At 49.7% G+C, this 19,553-nt stretch overlaps 1 protein-coding gene and 1 pseudogene across 1 annotated transcript in view; one reads left to right on the plus strand and one right to left on the minus strand.

Annotated features, from left to right (window-relative positions):
- Positions 1–19,553, plus strand: part of LOC146210348 (neprilysin-1-like) — a 597,280-nt gene that overhangs the window by 219,590 nt on the left and 358,137 nt on the right. The window lies entirely within an intron of this gene.
- On the minus strand, positions 3,077–4,097 carry LOC146210352 (uncharacterized; annotated as a pseudogene).

The raw sequence follows: 19,553 nt of genomic DNA on the forward strand, positions 1-19,553 counted from the left end.
GTTGCATGAAGCCCGGTGGTTTCCCTCCCCTCGGCTTCGCGATCTGGCAAGTGTGACAAGCGCGAACATGCTTGACGACGTCCTTTCTCATCTGAGACCATGTCACGATACGACACAACTTGTCATACGTTTTCCTACCATCGCTATGACCCGCGAGGCATGTGTCATGGTAGTACTCGAGGAAGGCTTTGCGAAGGCTCCTAGGGACAACGACCCGAAAGGGGACTCACCGCCGTCCGCATCAGCAGTAGGTATATACCGCAAGAGTAGGCCGTCAGCTGCTTCCAGGTAGCTGTCGTAGTTGCCGGCTGGTACTGTGCTGGGCCTGCTCAGACACTGGCGTATCTGGATGCACTGGTCATCAGTGTTCTGGGCGTTCAGGAGCTGTTGCCTAGAGACTAATGTTCCCCAGGCGTCTGCGGGCGCTGCTACAGCCAGGGCTGCAGGTGTTGGCCCCCCTTCTCCGGGAAGTGGAGCTCTGGACAGGGCGTCTGCTACCTTATTGAAGGTTCCCTTGCGGTATTCCACCCTGTAATGGTAATTTTGGAGGGCGAGAGTCCAGCGGGCCAGGCGGCCAGCTGGGTTTTGCAACTTTGAGAGCCATGACAATGCCTGGTGATCTGTCTGAATGGTGAACTCGGCTCCATCCAAATACATGTCAAATTTCTTTAGTGCGAAAACTATCGCATGACACTCCTTTTCTGTCACGCTATAGTTGCGCTCTGGCCCAGTAAGGGTATGACTCGCAAATGCCAAAGGGCAAAGCTTCCCTTGATGCTGCTGAAGCAATACCGCACCTATGCCGTACTCACTTGCGTCCGTTTGCACCGTGAATGGCAGGTTGAGGTCGGGAAGCCATAGGCGTGCCGTATCCGCGATCGCTGCGGACAACGCTCGAAATGATCCATCCTCAGTGTCCGTCCAGGACCAACAGGCGCCTTTCCGAAGTAGCTGATGGAGGGGTCGTGCTAGGTCGGCGCAGTTCGGAATGAAGTGCCGGTAGAATCCTACCATGCCCAAAAAGCGCTGGAGCCTCTTGACGTCTGTCGGCGGTGGGAACTTCAGTATGGCCTGGAGTTTTTCTTCAACTGGGCGGACTGTGCCTTGCTCCACAACGAAACCAAGGAGGTTGATTCTATTTGTCACCAACTGGACCTTGCTGGGAATAATGGTGATACCTGAATTCTGCATTCGCTGAAGAACGTTGGTTAGATGATTGAGGTGTTCTTCTAGACTCTCCGAGAACACTACTACATCATCCATGTAGGCCATAGCGTAGTTAAACTTAGCGTCTCCGAGCACAATATCCATTACTCGCTGAAAAGTGGCAGGTGAATTACACAAACCGAAGGGTAGCCATACAAACTCGAACAGTCCTCGATGGCAAGTAAAGGCAGTTTTTTCAATGTCATTACGGTCAATCGGGATCTGCAGAAAACCTCTGCTACAGTCAAGAGTAGTAAAAACTTTGCTGATCCAAGTGAATACATGACCGATTCGACAGATGGAAAGGGGTAGGAGTCTCGAACTGTTGCAGCGTTCAGCCGCCGATAATCGACGCACAACCATGCTGTGCCGTCTTTCTTAGGCGCGAGAACAACAGGGAATGCCCAAGGACTTTTTGAGGGTCTCACCGCACCAGTGGCCAGCATTTCGTTGAGGGCACCATCCAACAGTGCTCGCTTGTGGACGCTCAAGGGCCTTGGGTTGAACCGGATCGGACGAGCCCTGCTGGTGTCGATCCTGTGAGTCAGAACGTTGACCCTCCCAGGGGCCTCCGTGAACATTGCTGCGAAGGGCCTCAGTGTCCTCTCGATTCTGCACCTTACGGCTGGTGATCCCCTGAAAGACTTCAAAACCGTGAGAATACCACTTCCAGTGACGGTGTCCGAATGGCTGTTTGTGGCCAGTAACTGTGAATGCAAAGAACCAGGTTGTGCTGTGAAGTTAAATGCCGCAGTATTCATGCCGTACTGGTAAGTTTGGTTTCGAAGGTCTATCACGATTCCCGCCTTGGCTATGAAGTTGCGGCCCAATATCACTGGACAGGAAAGGCCGGGAAGGTGTAGGAAGCGCTGTCTAATCTTTCGCCCATTGATTGTGACTGTTAAACGGGCTGCCGAGGTGGCAGATGCTACGTGAGTAGACGCCATACGCAGGTTGGTGCTTGCACTCCGTAACCGGAGGTGTTTCGCATCACAGGCGTTTTTAACTCTATCGCCGAAAACTGAAACTCTAGAGCCTGTGTCTAAAAGCGCAGGCACTTCTATTCCGGCCACATTCACCGCAACCAGCGGCATATTGTCAAGGTGGGTCTCATTACAACGAGATGTTGACGGAACAGCGCTCACCGTTTGTTCCTGAAGCTTTTTGGGTAATGCCGGAGGCTCCCACGTTGATCTGGGCCGGGTGAGCGGTTCTCGTCTCTGCTTCACCGGCGGTCGTTCACGGTTGCATTTTGTGGCAGCAGGATGGTGCGACGACCAAAATATCCTGCATCGTGGTGTGGTTCTGGCCCCCCGAACTCCGTCAGCAGGAGGGGGAGAACGACGACTTGCACCCACAACTCCGTCAGCAGGAGGGGGCGAACGACGACTTGCACCCACAACTCTGTCAGCAGGAGGGGGCGAACGACGACTTGCACCCACAACTCTGTCAGCAGGAGGGGGCGAACGACGACTTGCACCCACAACTCCGTCAGCAGGAGGGGGCGAACGACGACTTGCACCCACAACTCCGTCAGCAGGAGGGGGCGAACGACGACTTGCACCCACAACTCCATCAGCAGGAGGGGGCGAACGACGACTTGCACTCACAACTCCGTCAGCAGGAGAGGGCGAACGACGACTTGCACCCACAACTCCATCAGCAGGAGGGGGCGAACGACGACTTGCACCCACAACACCGTCAGCAGGAGGGGGCGAACGACGACTTGCATCTGACACCGCGGGGCAGTCGGCAGGTTGTGTACACGGCACGCCTACCGGCACTTCATAGCAGGCTGCAAGGAGGCTGGGCGGCTGCAAGGAGGCGCCCGGGACCGGTAGGTTGCGGGCCGGCAAGTGGTCATAACTGCTTACCACCGCCGGCCGTCGTCGTTTCCCTGCTTACGAGAGCCGCGGGGACTCGGGCACTAGCTTCTGTAGTGGCCTCGACCACCACACTGGAAACAGACCGGAATGTCAGTGTTTGTGTCGTCCATACCTTGCCGCGTGCTTGGATCCGCAGACCGGCGACGGCCCTGGGTACGCCGTGGGGGTGCTCCCGGGTTCCGGCCTCGGAGTGGGAAGGGGCCCGGGGATCCAAGAGCTTGGTAGCTGAACGGGTTCACCGAGCGAGGCAGGGGCGGAGGCAAACGAGGTCCCCCATTTGCAGTGAGTGCACCAGGCCACGCGCATGAGGGCTCCAGGGTGGTTTCTGGAGGGGGCGGAGGCCGATAGGTCAATTCGGCTAACATGGCGGCCTGGATATCAGAAGCCGCTTTTGCGAGATCGTCCAGTGACGAAAAGCTACGCCGCCGCAAATAGGCCTGAAAGCGTGGGTGGGCTTGGCGTATCGCTCGTGTGACCTTCTCTGTTTCTGGTGCAGAGGGGTCGGCACGCTCATAAAGTTCTTGAAATGAGCGTATATATTCCAAAAGGCTTTCCTCCTCTGCCTGTGTGCGAGTGTACAATTCATCTTTAATGCGGACGGCATAGTCGGGGGGAAGGAACTCTGCCCTTAGCAACTGCTCGAAATGAGTCCAGTTTTGAAACGTCTGTCGACGCCGCCAACGTGCGGCGGAGCCTTTCAGGGCCACTGGCAAAACGCGTTGTAAAATAATGTCGTCTGGTAGGGCTTCCGCGTTACGGTAGTCAAGCATTTCTTGTAGGAAGTCTGCTACAGATTTTTTGTCCGTGTGCCCTTCATATGTCGGCACTGCGAGCTGCAAACGGAAGGTGGGTGGTTCAGTTTGTGCCTGTCGCTCAAGCAGCGTATTTATCCGGCTCAAAACGTCGGTCATATCTGCCGCGGCCGCCCCTTTTTCCTCGTTGTCAGACATTCTGTCAGTCGGTTGGCTCGTTACGATTAGTAAGTTTACCTGATCGTAGAAGCATTAGAAATGGAACTGTCCGAGGAGAAATGTTTGGCCCACAGCTTACGTTCCTTGACGCAGTTGTATCCGGCAAGTTACTGGGGCTGGCTCTGGACGGGGGTGGTTCCCTTGCATTGGCGGTCCTCGCGGCACGGGTGCGTGCTCAAAGTGGCGGGTAACAACTCCCTGAAAGCTCAGAAAAAATCCCGTTGGGCGCCAAATGTGGGCCTCAGCCCTCACTCAGGGGGGTTCGTGAGCCGCCACCCATGCGACAAACGACCGGCAACAACGTGAACAAAAGAAACCGCTTTAATTTGAGCAGTCGAAAATAAACTCTATGATGAAAGGCATGGTGAAACGCATGGTGAAAGAAAACAATCTTGTGAGTTGCTGCACAGCACCGTACAAGGAAGCGAGCATCGATAACACGCCACACAACCAGGTGGAAACACAAGAGCCAAGCCGCATGTGGCGAGGCCGGAAAGCGCCTGCGCTGCCGGACAAAAACACGACGCTTCGAAAACGCACACACTCACGTAGAGCTCCCGGCGAACGCCGCTGCCCGGGCCGTCCAGCGGGAAAAAAGCCCCCTGCGGCTGTTTGCTCGTCGCTTATCTAGACGCTCGGCGAGTCACGTGCAACGTTACGCGTCAGAGTCCAGGCTGCCTGACATGCGCAGTAGCTTTGGCGCCGGCCGAGTGCGGCCGGCTGCGTTGTTGCATTGATATGCTCCAAAAAAGGGGTTGAGGGCCCCACAATATATATATATATATATATATATATATATATATATATATATATGAACGAAATAAGCCAACAGTCGGCGAGGCTAAGGAAAGCGTATATATATATATATATTTATATATATATATATATATATATATATATATATATATATATATATATATATATATATATATATATATATATATACGCAACAAATTTTAGTTTACCGAATGCACATTTTGTTCAGATTGTCATGGGCACAACAACAGGCCCTAATTTTGGTAATATTTTTGTGGGCTGCCTGGAAACCGCGTTTCTAGAAAGCCAGAGCTTGAACCCGTTCTTCTAGAGAAAATTTATTGAGGACATCTTTCTTGTCTGGGATAACGGGCAAGCAGAACTAGGCACATTTATAAAAAAATCTAGCCGTTTTTATCCATCAATCTCGCTTTCGCACTATTACTCAGCTTCAAATATTAATTTTCTTGATGTGTCAGTATCAGTGCCTAACGATCAACGTATTACCAATCTTTATAGGGAGCCTACGAACTGCCATCGGTACCTCCACTTTTAATAGTAGCCGCAAAGAACATTGCAAGACGAGCTTTTCTTGCAGTGAAGTAGTCCGCTTCAAACGAATATGCTCCGAGCCCCTACACGTTTCCCGCGACTGTGCAAAACTTCGAGATCTTACTAAACAAAAATATCCGCCACAGCTGAATAACGGCGCCATTAAAAGAGCAGACGCACTAGACCGTAGGGCCTTTATTGGTAGACTTAAAGAACCTACGCAACAACAGCAAACTAACCTTGTGCTAACTTTGTCAGCATAAATGCCCAATGTAACAGGCATTCTAAAAAGGCATCACAATATTCTAATGCAGAGCGAGCGGTTGAAGGATATCTTTCCAGAACCACCGAAAGCAGTCCATCGGCGTGCTAAAAACCTACGTGACCGCTTAATTTCGTACAAAATAACTACTGCAGTTTTTAGCGGCTGTTCGCTTTGCAAAGAACCACGGTGTAAAGTTTGTTCCCAAAGTACCACGTCACAATTAGCCGCCTAATTACAAGGTAAAGATAAAAGGCAAGTACACATGTGACAACGAAAATGTAGTCTATCTGCTTGAATGTTCTGTCTTCAGGCTTCAGTATATTGAGCAAACTGCGACATCATTTCGGTTGCGTTTTAATAACCACAAAGCAATAACCAGCCTTCCTAATTTGCCATTATCTAAACATGTAAGGGTCACTTATTTGATAAACTAATTTGGAATAAGGATTTAGATCCCGACTGAAAAGACAGGGAATCGTTCGCAATTCATAAATTTAAAGCTGCATCGTCAGGCGATAATGAAAGCGCCGGAAAATTAACTGCCTGTCAAAATTCGTCCCGTTGGACGACAAATATCATTGGGGTCGTGACGGTGTCCTCTTTTCAAACCAGGTATGCGTTCAAACATGTGCTCATGCTACGCGCGTTTTGATTTGTATTGCTTAATGTCCGTGTAATCTCTGAATAATTTTTATTACTGAGCATCATTCTCGTACATTAATTTTTTTTCTTTTATATAACTACCACGTGATCGTTATCGCATTGTGCCATACTTGTATTCTGTATGCAGTTCGCTTTCAGTGATTATTCTTTGAACGTCGCTGACCTGGAATCGCGATACGTAATCACATCTTGTTTACACCATTGCACTTTCACGTCACTGCTTCGCCACGTGCCTCTTCAGGATTACATATTTTCGATTACGTCATTTTAACGCTATGTTGATATCGCCAACCTCTATATATTGCCGCAAAGCCTTCAAAACTGTTTTTGTTGTTTTTAAACAGCCGCCGGAATGCGGCCTTATCACTGTGATTCTGGCACGCGTAAAAATTCTGTATTCATCGTTTGTTAATGCTTGATGTTGCGAGACGCACCTTTATCAGTTTCACTGTCGCGCAAAATGCGCCGAGATCTGTCTCAAAGATTTCGACCAGTCGCGTATGTTTCTACAATGTTCCAGGTTGTGCCAGTAACAGTTTGCGACGTTATCTAGATCGTTCGGAGCAGCCTTTAAAATTGAGCCTCGACCAGTGCGACGAGATTTCTTAGTTCGATGATCGACGAGCACGCCGCTACGCAGCACTTCGCTCCCAACAGGACCGCGCAGCTTCTTGTCGTGCCTAAAAAACTCCGGCAGGTATTCTGCAGGCATTGCACGATGAGCCCACAGCAGGCCACCTCGGGTTTGCGCGCACGTTGCGTCGAATCAGGGACAAGTAACACAGAGATTTGAGCTAGTTGATTCATCTTCGATATTTTACCGGCGCTACGACAGGGGACGAGGAACAAGACCAGACGAGACAAGCGCTCGGACTAACAACAGTTGTTAGTCCGAGCGCTTGTCTTGTCGTCTCTTCTTGTTCGTCGTTCCCTGTAGCAGCGCCGGTAAAATATCGAAGCAGGAAGAAGTACTACTGGCCGTGAGTTGCCCACTACGTGAAGACATGTCGTGAGTGCCAGCGACGCAAGACTCCTCTCATCAGACTAGCAGGACTACTAAACCCGATTCCGCCCCCAAACCTGCCCTTTCAACAAATTAGAATGGATCTCCTCGGCCCCTTTCCATCTTCATCTATGGGTAACAAGTGGATCATTGTGGCCACTGACTACCTTACCCGTTAAGCCGCAGCAAAAGCACTGCCCAATGGTACCGCGGCAGAAGTTGCTAAATTTTTTGTCAAACAAATTCTCTTGCGGCACGGCGCCCCAGAAGTGCTCATCACGGACAGGCGAACGGCGGTTACGGCAAAGTTGACGCAAGCCATCCTGGAATATAGCCATACAAGCCATCGACGAACAACTGCGTACCATCCCTAGACCGATGGCCTTACCTGAGCAAAACGATCGCGGAAATGTTAGCAATGTACGCCGACGCTGAACACAAGACCAGGGGCGTCATCTTGCTGTACGTGATCTTCGCGTATAACACGGCAGCACAGGAGACGACCAGACCGACCCCGTTCAAGCTTGTGTAGGCAGGGAGCCCACGACGACGCTCGACGCAATGCTGCCGCACGTAACCAACGAGGACAACTTTGACGTCGCCGCCTACCTGCAGCGTGCAGAGAAAGCCCGGCGACTCGCACGGCTGCGTATAAAAGCGTATCAATAGTGACTGCAGACCTCTGTGGAACATCACCTCATCCACCGGCTGGCATGATTAAGATACTGTGCGCCCCAGCAACGGGTGAGGAAATTGTAAGCGTGTTGCGAAGCATGCACCAAGCTTCGGCACCCGGACCAGATGGATTGGCTCGGGGTTTTATTGCACTTTTTTCATGTCATTGGAAGGCATCTGACGCCCCTTGTGCACATTTTGCTCGAAGGTAAAAAGCCAGCATCATTTTCTTCAAGCCGAATCGTGCTAGTGCCGAAGCATGATGCGACGTTATCGGAGCCGGAGGCGTGGCACCCGATTACGCTACTTAACACAGATTACGAGTTGGTCGCGTCCCTTTTGGTGAAACGGCTGCGCCCCGTCCTACCATTTCTTGTCAGCGAGTATCAATCATGTGCAGTTCTGGGTCGTTCCGTCTTCGCGTCAGCGCCGCCGGGGTGGTGCAGTGGTAAGAAGCCCGACTACTGTGCCGGAGTACCCGGGTTCGAACCCGGCCTCGGCGGCTGCGTTTCGATGGAGGCGAAACGGAGTGGCGTCCGTGTGCTGTGCGATGTCAGTGCACGTTAAGGAACCCCAGGTGGTCGAAATTTCCGGAGTCCTGCACTACGGCGTCTCTCATAACCTTAGTCGCTTTGGGACGTTAAACCCCACAAACCAAACCAACCCTTCTATGCGTCACTCACGCTGACACGAGGAGTGCTCGCTTATGCAAGAGAGAAGGCAGTAGACGGGGTCTTTCTCCCCTTAGATCAGTCGAAAGCATTTGACAGAATCGAGCACGGCTACTTGTTTGCTGCCCTCCGCTGCTTCGCTCCTCCTCCGGTATTTATCGACAGTATACGAGTTTTGTACGGCAACCTAAGTAGTGCACTTGTTCTCAACTGGTCAGTAGACCCTCCTTTTGCCTAGTTTTATAGCGCTAAAGAAACACCACAGGAAGAAAGACACAATATGACGCAAGTCGTTCACGAGTATAGAAAACTGGGCGAGTTGGATTGGATTCATCTTAAAGCAGCGCGAAAACACAAGACTAAAAGGAACAGGAGACGTACCAATTTGTAATCATGTACCAACTAACCCGTCAAAAACTCCTTTCGCCGTAACAAGTGGAGATCTCCAGGGTTGCCTCATGTCGCCTGCACTTTTCGTCCTGTCGTCGGATCCGCTCTTAAGGAACGTTGCCTTCGATCGGCACATCGAGGCTTTCCAGCGACGGGGCAAGAAACGGTCGCGGTATCAGCTTACGTTGACGATCTGTCCCTTTTCTAACGCGATGGCCGCAGCTTCGACGCTTTTCTTGCTGTTTTTTACACATATTCCAATTTGTCTGGAGCGCAGTTGAACGCCAGGTAAAGCCACGCGCTGCGCTTTGGCTCTTTCGCGGACCCTCTCCCAGTTTGGGTTCCATTTGTCGACGCGGTCCGTGTGCTGGGCGTCTTTTTCGAACTGAGCGGCGTGTCACCGCGGACGTGGCAGGATGTGGTCGCGCGTGCCACAAGTGCGATGTCGGAGGTCTCCCACTTTGCACTTTCCGTACAGACAAGATCCGCTGTACCCGGGGCGCTCCCTGTTACAGTACTGGCTGAGCACAGCTCTCTGGGTCTTTACTGCAGACCGGCACCTGGGCCCACAGACCAAAAGGCCTCACAGATTCTACCAAACGGTAGCAGGCTTTAAGACAGCGATCGACAGCGACCTGACCTCAATATGTTTTAGGTGCCCCCCCTGCAGGTCAGCGAGATGGTTGCCTCCTGGCGTCTAAACAGCGAAGACCAGCTCCACACTGCCGTCAACAAGTGGCGTCGGTGGGCGGTGAGCCGTGTGCCTTCCGAGGTCCGCGATATCGAGTGGCGCCGGCGATGGGGTGGGTTACCCAAGCGAGAGCGCCTCACCTTGTGGCATGTCGTGCTGAATGACCAATGCCCAAACTGCGGCCACACGGAAACCATGAGGCACGCGTTCTTTGAATGCCCAGTCGCGCTGGTAATGTGGCCCTTAGTGAGAAGGATGTTGTCCGTGCACGGTGGCTCTGGCGCCAGGCCACGACGCGGAAGTTTTACGCGGCTAGTAGCCGCCTGTGTATATTTTGTGCTGTGGAAGAGGCGTTGCCTTGCTGAAGTCCGTAGGCTACCAGCCAGGGCCATGTACCCAGCGCTGCAGAAACTGCATCTTCTACTGTGGAAGTATCGCTCTAATCATCTGGACAGAGATGGAGAGGCGCGGTTTCTGCAGCGCTGGCACACCCGTTTCTTCTTCGTTTGAGGCGGGAAGCGTGTGATGCCAGCTTTGCCATACTAACCCCTCCACCCTCTGTTACGTACATTGCATCATGAGGAAATATTTTGCCATATAAGATTTAATAATCTGTCATTAAGTTTCTCATTGTAATTCCTTTTGATCTTGTGTTCTGTGGGTATTGTCGAACACGGAATGACTATTAATATGTGATTGTTGCTTGTATCGCACGTTTTGTTGTCCTCCCATGTATGTACTGCAGTGCGTGTGTGCGTATACACAAGTACCTATGTTTGGAAGACAATAAATTCCCTCTGCTGTCACTGTGATTCTGGCATGCGTATAAATTCTGTATTCTTTGTTATTGCTTGATGTTGCGAGACACACCTTTATCAGTTTCATTGTCGCGCCAGATGAGCCGAAATCTGTCTCGAAGATTTCGCCCAGCCGCGTATGTTTCTGCAATGTTCCAGGTTGTGCCAGAAACAGTTCGCGACGTTATCTAGATGGTTCAGAGCAGCCTTTAAACTGAGCATTGACGAGCGCAACGGGCTTTCTTAGTGCGACGATCAACGAGCAGGGTTGTTTCTATCGCCACTACGCAGAACTTCGCACCCAACAGGACCGCGCAGCTTCTTATTGTGCCTAAACAATTCCGGCAGGTAATTCTGCAGGCGTGGCACGATGGGAGCCCACAGCAGGCCATCTCGAGTTTCAGGCGCGTTGCGTCGAATCCAGGAGAAGTACTACTGGCCGCGACTGCCTACCGAAGTTGCCCACTACGTGAAGACATGTCGTGAGCGCGAACGACGCAAGACGCCGCCGATCAGACCAGCAGGACTACTAAACCCGATTCCGCCCCCAAACCTGCCCTTTCAAAAAAGTGGGATGGATCTCTTCGGCCCCTTTTCATCTTCGTCTATGGGTAGCAATTAGGCCATCATGGCCACTGACTACCTTACCCGTTACGCCGCAGCAAAAGCGCTATCCAATGGTACCGGCTGAAGCCAAATTTTTTGTCGAACAAATTCTCTTGCGACATGGCGCCCCAGAAGTGCTCATAACGGACAGGGAAACGCTGTTTACGGCAGATTTGACGCAAGCCATCCTGGAATATAGTGATAAAAGGCATCTACGAACAACTGCGTACCATCCCTAGACCAATGGCCTTACGCCTGAACAAAACGATCGCGGAAATGATCCCCATGTACGTCGATGCTGAACGCAAGACCTAGACGTCATCTTGCCGTACGTGATCTTCGCGTATAGCTTGGCAGTACAGGAGACAACCAGACCTGCCCCGTCCAATCTTGTGTAGGAAGGGAGCCCACGAAGACACTCGACGCAATGCTGCCAAACGTAACCAACAAGGACAACTTTGACGTCGCCGCCTATCTGCACCGTGCAGAGGATGCCCGATGACTGGCACGGCTGCGTATTAAAGACCAACAGCGCACAAACAGCCGATGATACATCTTACTACGACGCCAAGCAGAGTACATCCAGAAGACCAAGTGTGGGTTTGGACATCAATTCACTGTCGCGGACTAAGTGAAAAGTTGTTGCGTCGAAACATTGGGCCTTACAAAATCATTCGCCGCGTCGGACCACTGGACTATCAATCTTTCCCAACGTAACGTCAGCATCATAACGGAGACGCACACGCCCAGAAATCGTACATGTTGTAGGACTGAAGCGATATTACGCGCGTTAAAGAATCTGTAGTGTTTAAACCTTGTAGTGTTTATATTCAAGTTGCTTTATTTTGGAACATCAAGACGATGTTTTTTTAAGGGGGGAGTAATGCTGCAAAGCATTCAAAACTGTGTTTTGTTGTTTTAACAACCTCTGGCTTGCGGCCTTATCTCTGCGATTCTGGCACGCTAATCAATTCTGTATTCTTTGTTAATGCTCGATGTTACGAGACGCACCTTTACCAGTTTCATTGTCGTGCAAGATACGCCGAGATCTGTCTCGAAGATTCCAACCAGTCGCGTATGTTTCTACAATATTCTAGGTTGTGCCAGTAGCAGTTTGCGACCTTATCTAGATGATTCGGAACAGCCTTTAAATTGAGCGTTGACGAGGGCGACAGGCTTTCTTGCTTCGATGATCGACGAGCACGTTTGTTTCTATCGCCGCCGCCGAGTTGCTTAGTTCTTTTGCGGGCGCATGTCAGCCCAATAAAAAGTTTCTCCCCTGCACTCCAAGACTCTTCATTTGTGTCTTCGACCTTGTCCCCACCACGTGATAATGTGACGCTGCTAAGCATGCGCAATTTTTTCTGGTGAAGACCGGTGCCGCAGCCGAAACGCCAATAAATTGTTCCAAGCCACAAACGTCTTCTGATATTTTTTTGCGTATATTTGTAACCGAGCCCAAGGAAGGTTTTTCAATATATATATATATATATATATATATATATATATATATATATATATATATATATATATATATATTGAAGGCCTCGCTTTCAAAAGACGGGTCCGCGAGCAGCAATGATCTCGCCAGACGAGTGACAAATACAGTCTGTTGAAAACACCTAAACGAAAGAGCATTGAATCAAAACAAACATCAAGCGCTACTGCTCTGAGAACATGCTGATCATGCGCGCAACAATAGAGCACCAAAGAAACGTGAGAAGAATGTCAGGGCTTTACCCCGGCGAGACAAAACACACTGCGGAGCGAATAGGGTGAGCAATAGGTCCAAAGCGCTAACTGCGGCCCAAGAAACATTGCTCTTCGCGTGAAAAACTCACGCGAATACGCCTAGGCTGTTTCTGCAGGACTCCTCCCATCTTCGTTTCGCCGGTCCTCTTTCCGTCGTCCGTGCACACCCCGCTGGCCCGTGACGCTCGCTGGCCTCCCCGCGCTAACCTCTCCGCCTGCACAAAAGGCCTCGCGCCTTGCTTCCGACGAGCTTATCTACCCTCGTCTTTTCGCCGTTAACATCCCGCCCCCAAGACTAGCTGCTCGCTCATGCGCATTCGCGCTGCCCGCGCAAACAGAATACATATAGAAAAACGCGCGCGCTTTTTAAAACAATTAAAAGGGCTGCGGAGCCCCCTACTCCCCCCCTCTCAAGACGGGGCACCTCCCGAGACGTGAAAGAACGAAAGAAAGAATGGGGTTGGGAGGAGTACAAAAAACAATGCTGCTGCTGACGAGCTGCCCGCTTGAAGACATCCGCTGGGTTAGAGAAATTCATCAGACGATGGTCCAGGTGGCTCACATCAGGTAGACCGAATGCCTCTACGTACTTGCCGTCTTGTTGTACTTTCTGAGGTCGGCGACGTTGTCTAGTCTGGTCTCCCGGCCACTCTGCACATGATGAAGCATGTACGCGAGCGGCGAAAGAAGCTTTATTACTACGAAAGGACCATTCTACCGAGGAGCGACAGAGGCGGCGAACCCTTTGGCGACATCACTTAGGGGGCGCGGTCGGCGGAGTACTTTATCCCCAACCTCGAACTGCAAAGGACGCCTTCCCTTGTTGCATTGGCCGCAGTGCCCCAGGCAGGGTTCCAGCGAGACGATTGGAGAGATCATGGGTGAACCTGGAATAACTGGGAGTAAGGATATGCTCAATAGGAAATCGAAGTTCACGACCTAGACATATAGCCGCCGGCCTAAATCCAGTCGACCGGTTTACTGTGGTCCTTGTGGCAAAGGCCATCTCCTGCACACGCGAATCCCAGTCTTTATGACGCTCAGTGAAAGCCACGAGCATGTTTTTCAGGTTTCTGTTGACCCGCTCTGTGATGTTGGCCTGAGGATGGTAGGGCGTAGTCTTTGTGCTGCTCGCCAAGAGCTTTGCAGGTGTCAGCAAATATTCTGCCCGTAAAATATGTCGCATTATCAGTGATCAGCTGCGCGGGGAAGCCGAACCGGCTGAATGCGTCTAGGAGCTTATCCCAAATTACCTTCCAGTACAGTTTACGCAGCGGGTATAATTCTACCCATTTAGAAAAAGGGTCAGTGACCACTAGCATGTAGCGATTTCCTTTCACCGAACTAGGATAAGGGCCCATTACGTCACAGGCAAAATTTCCGACTGGTAACCGCTCTCAAGAAGCCCGGTTGACCTCCCCTTGCCTTCGCTGTCTGGCATGTAAGACAAGTACGGACGTACTTATAAACTTCAAATGTACGGAATCTGTGGTAAACCACTCAGACTGCTTGAAGATTACCTCCAAAACAGAAGCCAGTCAGTATCTGTAGATAATGAACTTTCATCCCCTTTACCTATTAGCTGTGGTGTCCCGCAAGGGAGCGTACTTGGACCCCCTTTTTTAATACCTATATAAATGACATTGTAACTATAGATCCTATTCATTTTATAATTTACGCCAATGATTGCACATGACTTCTTTCAGTCCGTAATCTCAACGGTTAATAGCGAAAGGTAACGACCTACTGGATAGATTATCTAGATGGTCAATGATGAATAAATTAAGATAAATCGTACAAAGTCGAAGGCTGTAATATTTCGCGCAAGAAACAAGCCGACATCACTAACCTGTGTACTGAAGTTTGAAAACCAACAAATAGAAATTGTTCAGGAACATAAATCCCTTGGTGTATATTTTTCATCTCATTTAAACTGGAATGCTCACGTTGAACATATCTGCAAAAAACTGTCTTCTGTCTGTGGGGCCCTCTCGCGATGTCGTGCAACTCTAAATACGAAGCGTAAACTACAAGTTTACTACGCATTATTTTTTTTCACCTTAACTACTGTCGTTTAGTGTGGGCCACAATGACCAAGGCAAATATAAATAAGCTTCTCGTATCGCAAAAGAAAATTGTTCGAATAATAGCTAATGTTGATTATGCGACTGCCTCCAAATATGCATTCCAAGTACATAACATTATCCGTGTTGATCAATTGTAAGATTATAGGTTACTACAAATCATATGTTTTTCGAAGGCATCCGTTGCCGAATTTTATTCTTCCTTACATCTTTGGAGACGTATCGTGCTAACATGCACACAAGAAGTACTAATGCATGGAATGTGCCACGTTTTCGCACTGATTCTAAATTACAAACGCTATCTTACAACCTGCTCCATGTTTTAAACAGTTATCAAAATACAATAGGATACACAAAAGCCGAGCTGCGCAAATAATTTGTTGAAATGTGGTTTTATGCTTCTGTTTGTAGATTGCTGAATGTTTGCCCAGTTGATATTTTTATCTTAAATCAGTGCGCATTTTAACTGTTTTTCTCTTTGTGCCATTTACTTTAAAGCTTATTAGTGAGTTTACATGTGTATTTAATTTTTTGTTATTGAATGTGGAATACTGTATGTATGACAGATTTGGAGATTTCCTTCACCACTCGTCTGCTACTGCTTGTATCGGTTTCCTGGACACTGTCAAGCTGCGAAGGCAGCTTTTATCCGGGAAACCCTCCATTTGAACCTAGAAATAAACTTATTATTATTGTATTGTATTGTATGTTACGACGTCCTTTCTCATGCGGGGCCAAGTCAGAATGCGACCCAACTTTTCATACGTTTTCGTACCATCGCTGAGGCCTTGCGTGTGTCGGGTATATACCGCAGGAGAAGTCCATCCTCTGCTTTCGGGTAGCAATCGTAGATGCCTGTAGGCGCTGTGCTCCTGCAGGGTTGGCACTGTCCAGGCCTTTTTGTATCTGGATGCACTGAGGATCGCTTAGCTCAGCTTCGAGCAGCTGTTGACGGGAAACCAGTGTACCCCAAGAATCAGCGGCTTCTGCCGTCACCAAGACTTGTGCTTGCTCGCCATCTGCAGGTAACGGAGCTCGGGACAGGGCATCAGCTGCCTTGTTTAAGGTGCCTTTCTTGTATTCCACCTCGTAATTGTTCTTCTGAAAAGCGACAGCCCAGGGGGCTAGACGACCAGCTGACTTTTGCAGCTTTGACAACCAAAACAGTGGCTGACGATCGGTCTGAATTGTAAACTTAGCCCCATCCAAATACATGTCGAACTTTTTTAGCGCAATTAAATATAATTACCAAGCATTCTTTCTCTCTTACCGTGTAGTTTCGCTCCGGAGATGAGAGAGTGTGACTTGCAACAGCCAAGGGGCAAAGTTTCTCTTCGTGCTCCTGAAGCAAAAAAGCACCGATGCCATACACACCTGCATCAGTATGCACTGTAAAGGGCCGGTTTGGGTGCGGGAGCCGCAGACGAGCATTATTGGCGATAGTGTTGACAACGCCAGAAGCAATTCCGGCTCCGTGTCCGTTCAGGACCAACGGGCACCTTTCAAGAGAAGCTGATGAGGGGATCTTGCCATGTCCGCGCAGTTTGGAATGAAGTGGCGGTACAAACCCACCATGCCCAAAAATCTTTAAACACTCTTGACATTTTTTGGTGGTGGCAGCTGCAATATTGCCTGCAGTTCCTCCTCATCAGTCTGGACTGTGCCCTGTTCAACAATGAAACCAAGCGCGTTGATTCTGCATAAAACCAACTGCACTTGGCGGAGGTTAATGGTGATGCCTGCGGCCTGCATTCGTTCTAAACAGTGATTTAATGGATCAGATGTTCACCTAGGCTTTCTGAAAACACCACGACGTCGTCCATGTATGTCATTGCATAGTTACATTTCGCGTCTCCGAGCACTATATGCATCACGCGCTGAAAGGTAGCAGGTGAACTGCATAAACCAAAAGCCAGTCTGACCAACCCGAATAATTCCCGATGGCATGTGAATGCAGTTTTTTCGATGTCACTCTGGTCAATCCGTATCTGCAGGAAACCCCTGCTACAGTCCAGAGTAGTGAAGAGCTTTGCTGATCGAAGCGTATACATGACGGAGTCGACTGGCGGAAATGGGTACGAATCTGACTGTTACGGTGTTCATTCGCTGATAGTCGACACATAAGTGTTCTGTGCCGTCTTTTTTAGACGCATCATTAACGGGAAAAACCCAAGGGCTCTTTGAGTGTCTTACTGCACCGGTAGCAACCATTTCATCCAGAGCTGCACCCAGGCGTATTAGCTTCTGGACGCTCAACGGACTCTGGTCGAAACGGATCGGGCGGAAGCTGCTCCGTCAATCCAGTGCGTCAGCAAGTTAGCATTTCCAGGAGCCTCCGTGAACATGGTACTGAAGGGCCCAAGTGCCGCCCGGATTCTGGATCTTTCCGTTTGTGACTCTGCGAAAGGCTCCAGGACACTGCGAAAACCACTTTCTGCCACTCCGACAGAGAGGGGGGGGGGGGGGGGGGGGCTGCGACTAGAAGATTTAAGTAACGCTCTGTTATCTTTGTAATGAACTTGAGTGGTTCTGCATTAATGCTCAATCGGTAGCTGTCTGAATGTAGGTCAACGATGATTCCTTCATTCGAGATGAAGTTACGGGCCAAACTTACCGGAAAAGAGATTCCGCGAAGATGCAGAAAGCACTGCCTTATCTTCCGACCATTCGCAGTAACTTTCAGACATGCTGCAGAGTTTGCCGATCTGTGGCGATGCCATCCGAAGCTTTGTGTTAACCTCTATTAATCGCAAATGTCTTGCGTTGCATGCTTGTTTGACCTCATCGCCAAAAACAGAAACAGTGGAAGCTGTGTCCAGTAGAGCAGGTACATCCATTCCTGCTATTTTGACAGCCACCAACGGTGCATTATCAGGGCGGGATCCTGGAGGCGGAAAGTAGCGGCAAATCGATACTTCATGAAGAAAATCGCAAGCAGATTTCTTGTAGACATATCCTTCAAACGTCGGCACGGGAAAATTCAGCTGCAGGTGGTTATCGCGATACAAGGGAGTCGGCGCTAACGAAACTTGCTCGCTTGCCACCATTTCTCTGAAATGTGCCTTTGATTCAAGTAGCTGGGACAGCAGGCCAATCATTCCGGTATCGAAATACTACGGTTCGCTTTTCCGGTCTCCTAACTGCTCATGCACAGAACCCGCATGGGTGGGAAGCGGAAATTCAGCCGTCAACTGGGCGCTTGCGCCAGGTAAGTCGAGATCGTCCGTCATAGCTGCGCGCGAAAGCATGGAATGTTGTCACTAAATTTGCGACACTCGCGGGGCAAACCAAAGCTTGAGCAAAAGTTACGTTGGGCGCTAGATGAAGGCCTCGCCTTCAAAACACGGGTTCGGGAGGCATGGTGTGGACCGACGAGTGACAAATCCAATCTCTATAATTATTATTTCATTTATCCGGAATAAACAGCGGTTTATTCCGGATAAATGAAAAAGCATTCGATAAAAAGAAACAACATCAGGCGCTACTGCGCTGAGAAACATGCTGCTCATGCGCGCGACAATAGAACACCAAAGAAAAGCGGGAAGAATGTCAGGGCTTTACCGCAGCGGGACAAATCACACCACGGAGCGAATAGGTAGAGCAATAGGGCCAAAGCGCTAACTGCGGGACAAGAAACATTGCTCCTCGCGTGACAACAACTCACGTGAACATGCCTAGGCCGTTTCTGCAGGCACTCCCTCCATCTTCGTGGCGCCGGTCTTCATCCGTCGTCCGTGCACACCCCGCTGGCCCATGACGCTCGCTGGCCTTCCCGCCGGCGCAAAAGGCCTCGCGCCTTGCTTCCGACGCTCTTATCTACCCCCGTCTTTTCGCCGCTAACATCCCGCCCCCATTATTGGCTGCTCGCTCATGCGCACTCGTGCTGCCCGCGCAAACACAATACAAATATGAAAACGCGTGCGCGGTTTAAAACGCCTAAAGGGAGTGCGGAGCCCCACAATATATATATATATATATATATATATATATATATATATATATATATATATATATATATATAAGTCTTCCAGGATCCGGAATTATGTATAAGATGAGGTAGGGGCGCACAAACGAAACCAACGGTTTATTTCCGACATTTCGGCCGGGGCCCGGCCTTCGTCAAGGAGTGCGCAAAGCAGCCTATGCTTTCCGCTTAAATACATGCGCTATCGAAGGACATGTGACAAGTAGTAACACTGTAATTACAATAGAATAAAATGTGCGTAAAACTACAAATAATACATTGTCAAAGCGGTTGTACCATTTCATAATGGCGCGTATGGCGCTTATGCAGTACATTTTCGGCGTGGCATGCAGATACAAACCAATTCGGCACACAGTGTCCGCTCACATGCGCACAAGGTAATGATTAACGCGTAGTGCATCTTTTAAAATATTATTTGCGTATATTAACTTATTACCTTTTTATTATTAAGATATTAACTTGCGTATGATTCTTAGTAATATCTGTCGAGGGAATATCGAGGATCACGGGCTTAGAGAAGAAAAAACGGGCTGTAGCCGGTCGTCTTATGTGTTGCAGTGTTGAGGGCCAACGCTATAAACGGCAGTATTGTATCCCAGT

This window comes from Amblyomma maculatum, chromosome 1 (genome assembly GCF_055883805.1).
Source record: "Amblyomma maculatum isolate TAMU_Amacu chromosome 1, ASM5588380v1, whole genome shotgun sequence".
NCBI classification, from domain to species: Eukaryota; Metazoa; Arthropoda; class Arachnida; order Ixodida; family Ixodidae; genus Amblyomma; species Amblyomma maculatum.